The following is a 17,722-nucleotide window of genomic DNA, read 5'->3' as shown; positions in this document are numbered from 1 at the left end:
GGGGGGAGGGTAGGTTAGAGGCCCTCCTCATGGGTCTGCTCCTGGGCCTGGCCAAACCGGCCATAAAAAGGTCCAGGCAGTGGTATATGGAGGGGATCGTTATGGTCGATTGCCTGTCCCTCTTCCGCGGCTACGTTAGAGCCCGGGCGTACTTGGAAAAGGAGCACATAGTGTGCACCAGCTCTCAATCTCTTTCAGGAGATGTAGACACCATGGAGAGTGGAGTGCTTTATTTCCGCCTCCAATTTTGTTTTGATTTAATTCCTACCCTTCCCTTCAGTTTTGTTTTCACATAAGCATTGCTTGCTCTGGGTATTGCATGTCACTAGTTCCTTGGTCACATCGATGTTTTTCCTGGTGGTGGAATATTAATAAAGTTACTTACACTTGGTGTCTTCACTGTGTCTTGCACCTACACACATGCATAACATTGGTGCCATAAAAAAACTGGGAGATTTAGAATCTTCTCAGTCAAGAGACCGACTCTGAGTTGGCTGGTCACAGTTAGTGTATTGTGCACATGTAATTAAAGGGTGACTTGGTGGTGGGATACTGGCCTCTGTGCAGTTATTTTACTCATCCAAAGTTCATTTGGGCATTTACACTGCAATAAATTAAGAATTATGTAAAATTGCGATCTTGACAGAGTACCAAGGCCGTTGGAGGATTATTTTGCTCAACGGGCTCTTCAGTCCTGTTCCTTGACATTTTTGATGTAACATTAACCTGTCATCAAAGAATCAAAAAAATTTTCCCAGTTGTATAAATTACTGTAAACTCTCACATTCACTCCATCATGGAACAGTGCAGCACAGAGGATGGCATTAGACCCATTTAGTCAGCACTGGCTCTTCCAAAGTGTCAACAATGGTGAGCTTTAAAGGACACTTTTGTTTTAAAATATCATCCTTAATCTAAACCAAAAAGAATATTATGATGAAAGAACACCTCAGTTTGGAGAAATGCTGTTGAAATGACTGCTATCAGGTCCCTGTACTAACATTATTTCACTTTATCTCACAGAAACAAAAGGACACTTATTTAAGATGCAGGGAGACAAAGAAGCTGCTGTGGGGAAGGTGTGTGGTCCTGTGCTTCTGACCAAGCAGTGCCAGTGAGAATTCAGTTTCTGTTCAGAGGAAACGGAACAGACAGATCTCTTGAAGATTTAAGGGACACATTTGTTTACATGTGGCTTGCAAGTGGCAACTGATCCATGAAAACTCAGGCTCAATGGAATGGTTATCGAAGGAAGGTACATCCTGACATGATGGGGAGAAGTGATGTTGCTGAAGAATTGAGAATGATTGTGGGACTTTCCTACATAATACTACATATCTGTCAAAAGCACAGTGCATGGAGAAAAGGGTTTTGTAAGACATTCATCAGTTGCATTCCTTAGTTAATGTGAAAGTTAATGTTTGAATTAATGCAATGTATTAATTACCTGTTAATTGTTGATCCGTGTTGATTTTACCTTGCATTTTTACAATAAATATCTTATAAAGTGACATCCTGTCCTGCTTTTCTTTCTGTTAGTTGCTGAGAAATCCATCTTTTTAAAAGTTGTCAGTCTCTATGGGGATTGAAACCAAAAGTGAGATCGTGTTAGTTCCTCTTTTCTCGTATCTCCATAATATATTTTCTTCTTTAAGTATTTATCAAGTTCTCTTGTGAAGGTTACTAATGAGATTATCCAGTGTTAGATTACTTACAGTGCGGAAACAGGCCCTTCGGCCCAACAAGTCCACACTGACCCTCCGAAGAGCAACCCACCCATACCCATTCCCCTAACACTGCGGGCAATTTAGCATGGCCAATTCACCTAACCTGCACATTTTTGGACTGTGGGAGGAAACCCACACAGACACGGGGAGAATGTGCAGACTCTACACAGAGCAGTTGCCCAAGGCAGGAATTGAACCCAGGTCTCTGGCGCTGTGAGGCAGCTGTGCAAACCACTGTGCCACCCATTAGACAGTGCATTTAGAATTGTAACCACTTGTTCAGTGAAAATGCTATTCCTTATACTGTCACTGATCTTTTTGCCAAAAATAACTTATCTCAGAAGGTTGGTCCTTGAGCCATTGGAAAGAAGTTTCTTGTTACTCTATTTAAATTCATCATGATTTTAAACAACCTCCACTAAATTTCATTTTAGCCTTCTGTGCTTAAAGCAGGACAATCCCAACTTCTTGGTCTTGTTAAATAACTGTAATCCCTCATCCACAGAGCCTGTCTAATCTAGGTATTTTTTACTCTTGATAAAGCCTTTTCAGAGTTTCTTGAGAGTATGGTGCCAAGAATAGGTCATAATCCTGCAATTGAGAAAAACCAGTATTTTATTTGTGCCTTATTTAGGTTTGGCTTAAACTTCTGATTTCTATGCTCTGTATCCTTATGAATGCAGCCCAGGAACCCATGTGCTTTATTAACTGCTTTGTTACCCTGTCTTGTCACCTTTAGAGATTTGTGCAAACGTCCTTAGATCTGTCTTCTTTCACTTCTTTTAAAATTGTATCATTTAGCATGTATAATCTCCATGTATAATCTCTTTATTCTACCTACAAATGTGTATCAACTCATAATTTACACTTTTGAATTTTATTTGCCATGCATCTATTTATACCAGCAGCCTACATTCTTTTAAGTCAACAAACAAAAATAAGAGTAGGAGAGATCATATGGCTTCTCAATCCTGCTTGACCCCATCCCTAACAAGGGTACCAAATACTGAACTGAAAAATCTAAATGAGATCTCGGTGGTGTTTTAACATTAAATTTTCTAAGTGCAACATCTAGAGTTTAAACAATTTAAAATTTGTTTTCTCCACCCCTGGCTTAGATGACAGAAGTGAGAAGGTATTGTTAATTAGTAATGGTTAAAATGAAACAATAAATACTGGAAACGCTTACCAACTAAATCAATATCTGTTTAGGGAATAAACTAATTTATGAGGCAAACGGACATGGGTTTTCTGAGAAATTGAAGTTTATTTGAGATTAAGGCTGGCACAGGTTTAAATTTGGATTAATAACCCTGTATGATCAGTGAATCAATTAGTCACTCTATACTTACAGACACACGCGTCACAGGGAAGTGAGGATATCAACACAATTCATCTGGTCCTTTACCTGAAAAGGGGAAAAACTTCCTGCTGACAAGGCATCTCTTATGCTGATTGATATTTTCTTCATTTTATAGAAAAAAGCATAAAAAGTAGAAATGTTGATACGCAATCTAGTTGCAATGTTTCTGACAGAATATTTTAAAATAGTTTATTACCATATACTGCATGCCCTGTAGGCGAAGCCCCAAATTATGAAATGGCTTGTAATGAAAGTGCATGAATTTATTGCTTTCATAGAATAGAACCATTTGAAGAAATTAATTAGTACAATTCAAAGAAAAATTGTTGTTTGTGTTTTTAAAAATTTGTTAATGGTATGTGAGCGTCATTGGCAAGGCCAGCAATTATTGCCTGTCGGTGATTTCCTTGAGAAGGTGGTGATGAGATTCTTTCTTGAGTTGCTGTGGTGCATGTGGTGCAGGGATATCCACTATGCTGGTGGGAAGGGAGTTCAATGATTTTAACACTCTGACTATGAAGGCCAGCCGATATAGTTCCATTTGCAAATTATAAAGACAACACAAAAAATTCCAGTGGAGCAGAGACTCGCATCCTGTGTGAGCAGCCAGTCAATCATACAGATAGTTAAAAAGACAAAATACCAGACAAAACCTACAAATGCAAGGGATAGAATCAGGTAGAAGATCTGTTAAGCTTGCTCTGCCATCCAACACCACCACTGCTCTTCAACTTCCTTGTCCACTCACTATATCCTTTGGTTTCCTGACAGACCAAAAAATTTATGCATCTCAATTTACACATCTTAAAGATATTACGTGAAATGGAGCATCCATGGCCCTCTTGAGGTACAGAATTCCACAGACTCAGAACCATTTAGGTGAAATAATCTCTCCTCACGTTAAATACACAGCCAGTCCATCACACCATCAGGCTGACAAACTAATAATCAGTCTCTAAGACAAACAGAAAAATCAAACAGACACTAGAGGTACGGTCAGTCAAACTGCTAAAAACTAAGTTAAAAATCACACAAGGAGAAAGTGAGGACTGCAGATGCTGGAGATCAGAGCTGGAAAAGCGCAGTAGGTCAGGCTCATGCCCGAAACGTTGATTATCCTGCTCCTTGGATGCTGCCTGATCTGCTGCGCTTTTCCAGCAACACATTTTCAGCTAAAAATCACACAACTCCAGGTTATAGTCCAACAGGTTTACTTGGAAGCACTAGCTTTCGGAGCGACGCTCCTTCATTAGGTGGTTGTGGAGCAGAATCATAAGACACAGACTTTATAGGATTGCAGTGTCTTGGGATGTAATATTAAACAAATATAGCTTACGTCTTTCATCTTTTAGAATGACCATGTTAGTTTTTACACAACACTAGGTTATAGTCCAACAGGTTTAATTGGAAGCACAATAGCTTTCAGGTGATAGTGGAGGACACAATTCTAAGGCACAGAATTTATAGGAAAAATTTACAGTGTGATGTAACTGAAATTATACATTGAAAAATACCTTGATTGTCTGTTGAGTCTTTTATCTGTTCGAATACCATGATAGTTTCACTTCTTTAATGTGTAAATCACAAAACCTTTTTTTAAAAAGTTGCAGGTTAGATGTAACAATGGGTGTTAGCTAGACAACATGTTGAAGATGTTAGCCCCCTGTGTTCTCTGTCTATGCCATGATGTTTAGATTGATTCTAATCTAAAAAGTGAGATAACAGAGTTTTACATGAGTTCATGCAGTTTTGAGCTCAGAGTTTTACATGAATTCATGCAGTTTTTGAGTAAAGTACAATGTAACTCTGCAAGTAGAAATTCACCCCATAAAATATATGTGTGCATGTGGGTCTTTTGTCTGTCTGTGTGTTTGCGTCTGTCTGGGGTGGGGGTTGTGAGTGTGAGAAAGTGTATGTGTGCGTGTAGTGAGTGTAGAGTGTCTTAAGTCTGTGAGGGGGTGCATGTGTGAGTGTGGGAATGTGTGTGTCTGGAAGGGTGTGTGTGGGTGTCTGTGTGCGCGCCTGTGTGTCTGTGTGTATAGGAGCACCTATGTGTGTGTGTTTGTGAGTGAGTGTGTGTGTGTGTAGGAGCGTCTGTGTGTGTGTGTATAGTGCAATGGTGGTCACCTGTAGTGTAACATGAACCCAAGGTCCCGGTTGAGGCCCTCCCTATGGGTACCGAACTTAGCTATCAGCCTCTGCTCGGCCACTTTTCGCTGCTGCCTGTCCCAAAGTCCACCTTGGAGGATGGTCACCCAAGAATGAGACAGATAGTCGAGAGTAGTCCATGATGAGTTTGACGGTGGGATAAAACTTGTTGATGTCACTGTGTAGTTTTATCAGTGACTCCTCGCAATGGGTCCAGAGGCAGAAAATGTCATCAATGTACCTGGTGTACAATGTCGGTTGGAGATCCTGCATAGAGAAGAAGTCTTGTTCGAGCCCGTGCATAAAAATGTTGGCATATTGGGGTGCAAATTTGGTCCCCATGGCTGTTCCATGTGTCTGTATGAAGAACTGATTGTCAAAGGTGAAGACATTGTGATCGAGGATAAAGCGGATGAGTTGTAGGATGGTGTTTGGAGGTTTGCAGTTGTTGGTGTTAAGTACTGAGGCTGTTGCCGCGATGCCATCATTGTGGGGGATGCTGGTGTACAGTGTGGAAGCGTCCATTGTGATGAGGAATGTTCCTGGTTTGACTGGTCCGTGGGTGCTGAGTTACAGAAACATGCATCTCCAACAAGGATCACCTCAGCACCACACTCTACTGCAAACCCACAGACAACCTCACAATGCTACACTTCTCCAGCTTCTACCCAAAACATATTAAAACAGCCATCCCCTATGGACAAGCCTGACACGTACAGATGTGCGGATCTGCTCAGATGAGGCGGAACGTGACGGGCACCTGGAAGTACTCAGGAAGTACAAGAATGCGGTATGATGCCCAACTCATCGACCACCAGTTCCGATGTGCCACAGCAAGGAACCGTAATGACCTCCTCTGGAGACAGACACATGCTGCAACCGACAGGGTACCCTTCATTGTACAGTAGTTCCCAGGAGCTGAAAAATTATGCCATGTTCTTCATGACCTGCAACACATTATCAATGAGGATGAGCACCTCACCAAGACCTCCCCCACACCTCCACTACTTGCCTTTAAACAACCACCAAATCTCAAACAGATCATTGTTCGTAGCAAACTGCCCAGCTCTCAGGACAGCTCCATACAACCCTGTCATGGTAGGCGCTGCAAGACGTGTCAGGGTGTGGACATAGATACCACCATTACGCGTGGGGACACCTCCCACCTTGTGCATGGCAGGTACTCATGTGACTCAGCCAACGTTGTCCATCTTATACATTGCAGGCAAGGATGCCCGGAGGCCTGGTACATTGGGGAAACTGAGCAAAGGCTATGACAACGGATGAATGGGCACCGCACAACAATCAACACACAGGAGTGTTCCCTCCCACTTCAGTGGTCCAGGACATTCGACCTCGGACCTTCGGGTGACCAATCTCCAAGGTGGACTTCGGGACAGCAAAAAGTGGCCAAGCAGAGGCTGATAGCTAAGTTCGGTACACATAGGGAGGGCCTCAACCGGGACCTTGGGTTCATGTCACCTTACAGGTGACCACTATTGCACTATACACACACACACATACACACACACACACACACACACACACACACACACACACACACACACACACACACAGACACTCATGCATACACACACACACAGGCACTCTTATACACACATACACAAGAACACACATACACACAGACGCGAACACAGACACCCACACACACCCTTCCAGACACACACACTCCCACACTCACACATGCACCCCCTCACAGATTTAAGACACTCTACACTCACTACACACACATGCATACACTTTCTCACACTCACAACCCCCACCCCAGACACACACAGACAGACAAAGACCCACATGCACACATATATTTTGTGGGGTGAATTTGTACTTGCAGAGTTACATTGTACTTTGCTCTAAAACTGCATGCATTCATGTAAAACTCTGTTATCTCACTTTTTAGATTAGAATCAATCTAAACATCATGGAATAATCAGAGAACACAAGGGGCCAACACCTTCAACATATTGTCTAGCTAACACCCATTGTTACAGCTAACCTGAGAATGCAACTTTTAAAAAAAAGGTTTTGTGATTTACACATGAAAGAAGTGAACCTATCATGGTATTCAAACAGATGAAAGACTTAATAGACAATCAATTTTTCAATGTATAATTTCAGTTGTATCACACTGTAAAGTTTTGCTATAAATTCTGTGTTAGGATTGTGTCCTCCACTACCACCTGATGAAGGAGGGCCGCTCCGAAAGCTAGTGTACTTCCAATTAAACCTGTTGGACTATAACCTGGTGTTGTGTGATTTTTAACTTTGTACACCCAGTCCAACACTGGCATCTCCAAATCGTTCTCAAAATAGCCTTTAACAATAGGTGCCATCTCAGCTCAGATAAGGCATTTAAGGTGTGAAGTTAAAGTCTGTCTGTGTCCCAATGTTCGGCCAGACTGATTATATTTCAAAAGAGAGAGTTACAAAATCTTACATGGGTTTATGCAGTTTTTGAACAAAATAAAATGAAATTCTGCAAGTACAAATGCATCCCACAAACGCGCGCGTGTGTGTGTGTGTGTGTGTATATATATGTGCGTGCAGGGGAGACCGAGTGAGTTTGTGTGTGTGGGGGTGTGAATGTTTGTGAGAGTGCGTGTGTCTGTATGTGAGTGTGAGTGTAATGGGGTATAAGTCTGTGAGAGGGTTTATGTGTCGTGTGAATTTGGGGGTGTGTGTGTGTGAGCATATGAGAGAGAGCTTGTATATGAGACAGGGCTTGCATGAGTGTGTGCGTCTGGAGGAGTGTGTGTGTGTGTGTGTGTGTGTGCCTGCGTGTAATAGAGAGAGTATATAATGTAAGGGGTCACCTGTGGTGTGACATGAACCCAAGGTCCCAGTTGAGGCCATCCCCATGGGCACCGAACTTGGCTATCAACCTCTGCTCGGCCACTTTGCATTGTTGCCTTCCAGAAGTCCGCCTTGGAGGATGGTCACCTAAAGGTCCGAGGTTGAACGTCCTGGACCGCTGAAGTGTTCCCTGACTGGGAGGGAATATTCCTGGTCCTGAGGAGTACATTGGTGATACCGAGCAAAGGCTACGACAACGGATGAATAGTTACCACACAACAATCACGAGACTTGGTCTCCCCTGCACGCGCACACACACCACGTTTGTGGGATGCATTTGTACTTGCAGAATTACATTTTATTTTGCTCAAAAACTGCACAAATCCACGTAAGATTCCGTAAATCCCTCTTTAGAAATAGAATTAGTCTGACATAACATTGGGACACAGACAGACTTTAACTTCACACTTTCAATGCAGTATCTGAGCTGAGATGACACCGATTGTTAAAGGCTATCTTGAGAATATAACTTTTAAAAAGTTCTGGGACTTACATATGAAGAAACCAAAACTAACATGGTCATTCTACAAGATGAAAGATGTAAACTAAATTTATTTAATATTACATCCCATGATACTGCAATTCTGTTGTTATAAGGGCAGCTATTAGGGTGGCACAGTGGATCAGTGGTTAGCACTGTTGCCTCACAACACCAGGTACCTGGGTTCGATTCCAACCTCAGGCAACTGTCTGTGTAGAGTTTGCGCATTCACCCCGTGTCTGCATGGGTTTTCTCCAGATGCTCCAGTTTCCTCCCACAATCACAAACTTGTGCAGGTTAGGTGAATTGGCCATTCTAAATTGCCCATAGTGCTAGATGCATTAGTCAGAGGTAAATATAGGGGAATGGGTCTGGGTGGGTTACTCTTCGGAGGGTCGGTGTGGACCTGTTGGGCCGAAGGGCCTGTTTCCATACTGTAAGGATTCTAATCTAAAGTCTGGGTCTTATGACTCTGCTCCACAACCAGCTAATGAAGAAGTAGTGCTTCCAAATAAACCTGTCGGACTATAACTTGGTGTTTTGTGATTTTTCAATTTGGCCATCCTAGCCCAACACCAGCACCTCAAATCATGACTGCCATCAACACCACTAACTGCTGCCTCAAAGTGAAGAGGATCTCCAAGAAGATCGCACATATCAATACAGACATCAAGTTTCTGCGGAAGTGCAGGGAAGCAGCAAAGATCCCAAAAAGATTAAGGATCACAAACCCACTCAAGTCGACCTACAAATCAGCCTAAGCAGGGAGACTTTGTCACCACACCTCTCACAAACTCCTCAATCAGCTCGTGCACCAACTCTACAGCAGGCGTCACAACCTTGGAATTCAGATGGAGTCCACATTCTCAGCTTGCTCTCAGGATACAGCATTACAGTGGTGGGACATTGCCAAACAGGCAAGGTGACAAACTACACCACATACATGCACACTAAGAACAAGAGACTGGAGAAACTTGGCATCACCACCGGCAGTAGCTAAGTTCCCCCTGACATCACAGTGGAAAATGTTATCACCGTGGGGAAATCAATTGTCAACTTATCGGACCACACCCTTCAACTGGAAGAGATTGAAGTTCTTAGCAGGGAGCACAATTTCTGCCCCACCATCAAAATGAACCCCATGGGTCTTGCAGCAGCCACAGTGGCATTCATCAGACAAATGAGACTCTGGGAATTCTTTCAAGATGCCAGCAGTGATCCCAATGAGCCCACTGATGAATCGTCACAGGGATCTGTAGAGGAGCGACCAAAGAAGGAGTCAACTTGGATCTTACTGGAGGGCCGCTGATCTGGGCTTAACATGTATGTTCAAACTATCAAGAAATATGTGGTAAATGACATGAGGCAGAGCAAAACATCACAATCACAGCAAAACACCATCCATGCTCTCAAACCAAACTGCAATATTGTCATCAAACCAGGAGGAGGCATCGTCATTCAGAATAGAACAGATTACTGCAAGGAAGTGTACCGACAACTGAACAACCAGGAATACTACAGACAACTACTAGCCAATCTGACCAAAGAGCACACCCATGAACTAACAACATTGATCAAGACTTTCAATCCAGTCCTTCAGAGTTCCCTACGCGCCCTCATCCTAAATACTTCTCCCATAAGTGACTTCTACTGCCTTCCGAAGATATACAAAGACAGCACACCAGGATGTCCCATCATATCAGGCAATGGGACCCTGTGTGAGAACCTCTTTGGCTATGCTGAAGGCATCTTGAAACCCATTGTACAAGGGATCCCCAGCTTCTGTCGCAACACTACAGATTTCTTACAGGAAGTCAGCACCCACGGACCAGTCGAACCCGGAACATTCCTTGTCTCAATGGATGTTTCAGCACTCTACACCAGCATCCCCCACAATGACAGCATCGCAGCAACTGCCTCAGTACTCAGTACCAACAACTCCCAATCTCTGACCACCAACCTACAACTCAACCACTTCATCCTTAACCAAAATGTTTTCACTTTTGACAACCAGTTCTTCATCCAGACACACAGAATGGCCATGGGCACCAAATTTGCACCCCAGTATACCAACATTTTCATGGTTAAAAATCACACAACACCAGGTTATAGTCCAACAGGAGACAGACACAAGCTGCAACCAGTAAGGTACCCTTTGTTGTCCAGTACTTCCTGGGAGCCGAATAACTACGCCATGTTCTTTGCAGCCTGCAACACATTATCAGTGAGGATGAGCACCTCACCATGACCTTCCCCATGCCTCCACTACACGCCTTTAAACACCCACCAAACCTCAACTTGATCATTGTTCGCAGCAAACTGCCTGGTCTTCAGGGGAACACCATACAACCTTGTCACGGCAGACACTGCAAGATGTGTAAGAGTGTTGACACGGTTACCACCATTACATGTGGGGACACCACCCACCATGTATGCGGCAGGTACTCATTTGACCTGGCCAACATTATCTATCTCATATGTTGCAGGCAAGGATGCCCTGAGGCATGGTACATTGGCGAGACTGAGCAGACGCTACAGCAACGGATGAATGGACATTGCACAACAATCATCAGAGAGGAGTGTTCCCTCTCAGAGAACTCTTCAGTATCCCGGGACATTCAGCCTCAGACCTTCGGGTGACCATTCTTCAAGGCGGACTTTGGAACAGGCTACAACGCAAAGGAGAGCCTGATAGCCAAGTTTGGTACCCATGGGAATGGCCTCAACTCAGGACCTTGGATTCATTTCACACTACAGGTGGCCCCATTGCACAATACACTCTCTCCAATGCACACACTCACTTACACACAATTACACACACCCTCTCTTATACACATACTTTCTCTCAGCCATACACACCCACACATTCACGTGCACACCCTCTCACAGGCATATACTCCACCTCACTCGTGCACACACTATATCAAGCAAGCACAAACGCACACATACTCTCACAAACACACATGCTTACACACACACATACACATTCTCTCTCACTCTCACACACATGGACACACACATACACACACACACATATAATCCACAGGGTGAATTTGCATTTGCAGATTTGAATTTGCAAATACATTCCATTTTGTATAAAAAGTACACAATCTGCAGGCAGTCAGTCCATGTGACATTTTATAAATTCTTACTTTGGAAATAGAACCAGTCTGACTCATGGTTGGAATGCAGACAGACCCTAACCTCACACCTTTAATGCATTGTCTGAATTGAGATGTCACTTTTTTTTATAAAACTTTAAGTTATCTTGGGAATTTAACTTGAAAGATGTTCTGGGATTTACATATTAATGAATTGAAACCTGCAACCCATTTGAAGTTATTAAAGACTTAACAGCAATCTAGGTTTGTTCAGTACATCACATCAGTTGTATGACACTTTGATCTTTTACTATAAATGCTGTGCCCTATGATCCTGCCCCACTAGTTTCCTGACGAAGGAGCAACACTCCAAAAGCTTGTAATTCTAAATAAACCTGTTGGACGATAACCTGGTGTCATGTGATTTTTAACTTTGTGCATCCTAGTCCAACACCAGTACCTCCACATCACTCAGACTACTAGTCACTCAAACTGTCACGCTCACTGTCAGTCACTCAGACTATTAGTCACTCAGACTGTCACACACTCAGACTGTCTGTCACAGTCACTCAGACTGTCATGCACTCAGACTATCTGTCACAGTCACTCAGACTATCATACCCTCAGACTGTCAGTCACTGTTACTCAGACTGTCACACACTCGGACTGTCTGTCGCAGTCACTCAGACTGTCACACACTCGGACTGTCTGTCGCAGTCACTCAGACTGTCACATACTCAGACTGTCACACACTTGGACTGTCGGTCCCTGTCACTCAGACTGTCACACACAGACTGTCTGTCACAGTCACTCGGACTATCATATACTCAGACTGTCTGTCTCAGTCACTCAGACTATCATACACTCAGACTGTCACACACTCAGAATGTCATTCACAGTCACTCAGACTATCATACACTCAGAATGTCACAGTCACTCAGACTGTCAGTCACTGTCACTCAGACTGTCACACACTCAGACTATCATACACTCAGACTGTCACACAATCAGACTGTCCATCACTGTCACTCAGCCTTTCACACACTCAGAATGTCATTCACAGTCACTCAGACAGTCACACACTCAGACTATCATACACTCAGACTGTCTGTCCCAGTCACTCAGACTGTATGTCCCAGTCACTCAGACTATCGTACACTCAGACTGTCACACACTCAGAATGTCATTCACAGTTACTCAGACTATCATACACTCAGAATGTCACAGTCACTCAGACTGTCAGTCACTGTCACTCAGACTGTCACACACTCAGACTGTCTGTCTCAATCACTCAGACTGTCACACAATCAGACTGTCCATCACTGTCACTCAGACTGTCACACACTCAGAATGTCATTCACAGTCACTCAGACTGTCACACACTCAGACTGTCTGTCACACACTCAGACTGTCACACACAAATGTCGGTCCCTGTCACTCAGACTGCCACACACTCAGACTGTCAGTCACTGTCACTCAAATTGTCATACACTCAGACTGTCTCACACAGACTGTCAATCACTGTCACTCAGACAGTCACACACTCAGACTGTCAGTCACTGTCACTCAGACTGTCACACACTCAGACTGTTTGTCTCAATTACTCAGACTATCATACACTCAGACTGTCACACAATCAGACTGTCCATCACTCACACACTCAGAATATCATCCACAGTCACTCAGACTGTCACACACTCAGACTGTCATTCACAGTCACACAGACAGTCACACACTCAGACTGTCTGTCACAGTCACTCAGACTGTCAGATAGTCAGGCTGTCAGTTTCCACCTGGAGACACCCTGCGCCCAGGGAGTCAATTGGTGGAGCGCCCAGCCAATCAGCAGTGGGGCTGTGATGTCACAGCCAATGGTTGTTAGTGATGTTGGGGGGTGCGGCTCGGTGCTGACATTTCAGTTGGAACCGGAGTGTGTGCCGCCGCCGCCGCCTGTGATCATGGTTACCGCGTGCTCATTCCTTGCTGTTTCCACCGCCACCTTCTCCCTCTGCAGTGTCTGTTTCATCTAGCGAGAGGTAAGGAGCTGCCCTGAGCACCGGCCTGGGCTGGGGGAGACGCCCCCCTCCCCTCCCCATCCCCATCCCACTCCCTCCGGCCACACTCGGGCCCCGGCCGCCCTCACCCTTTGGCAGAGCCGGCCCCTTGGGCGACAGTGAGCCAGGGGACCGGCTCTCCCTGTCACTCTCTCTTCTCTTCCTGCCTTGACTCGACAGGGACGGGGACAGGGACGGGGACGGGGCTGGGGCTGATTGGGAGTTTTCTTTTGTGCCACGTCTGCGGCCAGGGCCGAGGCTGCAGAAGCCTCTGACCGTATGAGATTGTGATTGAAGATCTGAGATAGGACGGCACTGAGACAGTGTCTTTGTGTAGATATTCCCTCCTGCAGGGCTGCATTTGTTCTGTTTCCGTTTCTGTGTAACATACAATTGGAATTTTGATAGCATAATTAATCTTGTTAATTCTATAATTATAGTTCAGGTTGCACTATTCCAAAACATTGGTGTTAGTTCTCTTCTGACGATCTTCTTGGCAATTCCTTTCTCATATCTCTGCCTCCTTCCTTCCTATTTGTATTCAAAATTCCCCATTTAACATATAAACGTTTATATGTTAGATGGGGAATTTTGAATACAAATTTCATAATGGTTGAATATAATTTGTTTGGATGTGAGCATTTCTACCCCAACCATTTTCAATTGGAAACCAGTAGTAACTATAAATGAAAATGTCACAAATGATTAATTCCTTTACCACTTGCCTCTCCCCCTGTCACTCAAACTGTCTGCAGAAAGACCAATGTTTTTGTTCACTCCTGATGTTACTGCAGCTGTATGTACCCTTGCTAGGTTATCTGTGAATTACTTGATACAGTTTTGCTCTTCTTATGTGGGGGGAAAAAAGTGTGAGAAGCAGTTCAGAGAGGGTTCACTGGTTCTTGGGATGAAGAGGTTGGCTTATTAGGAAAAGCTGACAGATTGGACCTGTATCTCTTAGTGTCTAGAAGAATGCAAGATGAGCTTATTGAAACCAACAATATTCTGTGAGAAAATGATAGGTGGATGCAAGGAGGATGTTTTCTTTTATTGGAGAGAGTAAAATGAGGTGACAATTTGGTAAAAGTTATTGCTTTTAAGGTAGATGAGAATTTAAGATGTGGTATTTTGTTTTCCAGAAAGCAAGGAGATTGGATTACTCAAATTGTTCAATGCACAAATGAGAGAGATTTCTAATGGCCAAGGGGATCCAAGGCTTTTTGAGAACAAGATGGGAAAGTTGAGTTCTGACCATAACCAGATCAACCATAGCTGCACACAAGATCAAATGGCCTAATTCTAAGTTCTGTGTTGCTACGAGCATTTGTGACAAGGCCCAAATATTTATTGTCTATCCTAAAATGCCCTTCAATGTTGTGGTGACTGGTGCCTTTTAACCATTGTAGTCTGCATGGGAAAGCTGTATGAATGGTGCTGTTCAATTCAGAGTTTCAGGACACTGAACCAGGGCAAGTGATGCAAGCGTGATGAAGTTCTGGGTCAGGATGGTATGTGACTTGGAAGGGAATGTGTAGGCAGTGATGTTCGCAGGCTTTGTCCTTGAGTGGCAGAGATCAGGGTTTGGAAGGTACTTGGTGAATTGCTAGGGTGCATCTTGTATACTGCTGCCACTGTACTACTTCTGATGGCAGGAGTGAATTTTAGGTCGGTTATGCTGTACTCTTCAAATGAGCTGCTTGTTTTGGATGTTGTCAAGCTTGTGGGAATGTATGGGACTAGAGAATATTCTGGAATTCATCATCTTAATCTAATTATCCACTAATTTGTCTGTATATGTACCCTTTTTTGAAACTTCAACCTATGTGCTTTGATTCTAGAGTTTGTGACAACTTGGAACACAACACAGTTCAGTTTAAGAATCTTAAATACACAAACAGATGGATCTCTTCTCTCTTTGCTAGAATAAACAATCTTGGATATACTGCTATTTCTTTTGTAGCTCAGATGACTTCACATAGCTAGTCATTTTATTGACCCCTTAAGTTTTGTGTTTGAGATTCTCATCCTTGAGACTAGTAGTTTTGTGGTCAGCACTTCTGTTTTATCATTGTTGTAAAGGAGAGTCATTTTCTTTTTGTTTGTCATTTGTATAATGGTGTTTTTGGATATGATATGTTTGGTCTAATTATTCTTCTGCAAAGCTTGCTGCCTCATGATAGGAATAGAGCTTTTGCTTTTGACACAGTTGGTCAGATATGGTGCAATTGCTTCTAAGATTGCATCCACTTTCATGTTCTTTCTTCCTACGTCAACAGAATCCGCTAGCATTTTAAAACATAATTTATGGTATTTAAATGTTGCAACCTGGTAAATTTTAATTACTACTTTGTGAAAGATCCACTTTCAGCTGTATTTTAAATCATTTTGTCCACTACCTGTGAATTAAGTGTTTTTGAAATTACTGAAACTATATTTCACTTAGATTGGAGCACGGTACTTAAATGTGTATAAAATGTTTTAAAAGACATTAAAATGTACCTAATAGTACATTACCTTTTGAAAGATGTGTTGAAGTTTGAAGCCTCCTTGAAGAACTGCAAACAAGTGCAATTGATGGAAACGATTATGATTCATACACTCTGGGGCATGTGCAGTTCTGGATCAGGGTTTAGAGTGATGTTTTTAAATTAGTTGGAAACTCAAGTTGTGCTGAATGCAAATTGTATGTAATTCCATTTTTTTTTATACTGGTATCAAGGAAATAGTGCCAAGAAAACAAGTAGCAAGTTCAGGCTGTTTTTGTTAGGGTTTTTATAGTTAAACCAGTTATGTCTGATTTGTGGATTTGATTTTTCAACATGTTTAAATGTTTAACCTCAAATGTAATGTTTGTTAATCTCAATATTATGATGCAAAGGCTTTCTTAGGAAATATGACCTTACTGATTTGAAGCTTTTGTAGTTTCTGATTTAAACACCGCTTGGTACTTGTGAATCTGCACAATGGTTTCATAAAAAAGAATATAATAAAGGGTAATCAACAACTGCTTGAAATGAGATATGGCCACTTATCAGAAAAACATCCCAAGGTTCTTTTAGATGCATGAGCCCACAAGGGAGAGAAAACGGGTGATTCCAGTTTGGTCAACAGTGTGGGTTTTCAGGAGGAGGCCACTCTTGATCTGTAGGTTTAGGGCAGACAGTCATTGAAAGACGTGTGTTACTCAAGGCGCACCTAATTTGAGTCAGAGAATGAAGCATTGAGGTGACATTGTAAAAATTGAAGTTGATGCCATGTGTGTATTTAAAGATAGGAGCACCTATTTTTAAATGTTAAGATTTGAGGACCGTGAAATGCTACAGGCCAGCGAAGGTGTTGGGTCTGTGCAGCATGGGTACAATACAGGTTCAAAATTTTGGATGAATTGGAACTCATATGGTGGTGGCCTGGAGGCTGGGTGCCCGGCAAAAAGACCATTGGGTTATTAAAGACTGAAAGTGATTAAAAGATATGTATGTAGGCTTAGTGGCATGTGAGCTGAACTAAGAGCTTGTTGTCAAACTGAAGTAGTTATTGCTGCTTATAAAACAGAGGGTCTAATAACAGTTCAAGTCATTACGAGCATGGCACTTTTAATTTGGATCAAGTATAATTCAGGTCACTCTTGATATTCATGGACGTTGGTTTTTCTAGGATATTGATGTCCTACTCCATTGAACGCTGTCTTGATATCAAGGACAACTACTTTGGCCCCTCTTGTGCTTAGCTGTTGCATCCATTTCTGTATCAAGGCTGGTACACACTACTGAACCAAGTGATTCTGAAGGAATCCAACTGAGTACCACCAAACAATGTGCAGGCTTTTTTTTTCATTTCACCTTTTATCTCAGCACCACACTTTTCAACTCTGGTCTCCAGAATCTGCAGTCCTCACTTTCTCCGAGCAGCTGCCCCAAGCTTTAGTGTGTCCCTCCAGAATATATTCCTGGACCTTGGAATGTGCCAGTCTACAA

General features: G+C 42.9%; 1 protein-coding gene across 1 annotated transcript in view; it reads left to right on the top strand.

Annotated features, from left to right (window-relative positions):
- The first annotated feature begins 13,574 nt into the window (after window positions 1–13,574).
- The window catches only part of ibtk (inhibitor of Bruton agammaglobulinemia tyrosine kinase), a 115,940-nt gene continuing 111,792 nt past the window's right edge, over window positions 13,575–17,722 (top strand). The window contains exon 1 of the mRNA XM_072553432.1: window positions 13,575–13,730. The gene's annotated coding sequence lies outside the window, so the exon portion shown is untranslated. The remainder of the gene's footprint in view (window positions 13,731–17,722) is intronic.

This window comes from Chiloscyllium punctatum, chromosome 3 (assembly GCF_047496795.1).
Source record: "Chiloscyllium punctatum isolate Juve2018m chromosome 3, sChiPun1.3, whole genome shotgun sequence".
Classification (NCBI taxonomy): Eukaryota; Metazoa; Chordata; class Chondrichthyes; order Orectolobiformes; family Hemiscylliidae; genus Chiloscyllium; species Chiloscyllium punctatum.
Note: the sequence above shows the minus strand (reverse complement) of the source record. Positions and strands in the feature narration are given on the sequence as shown.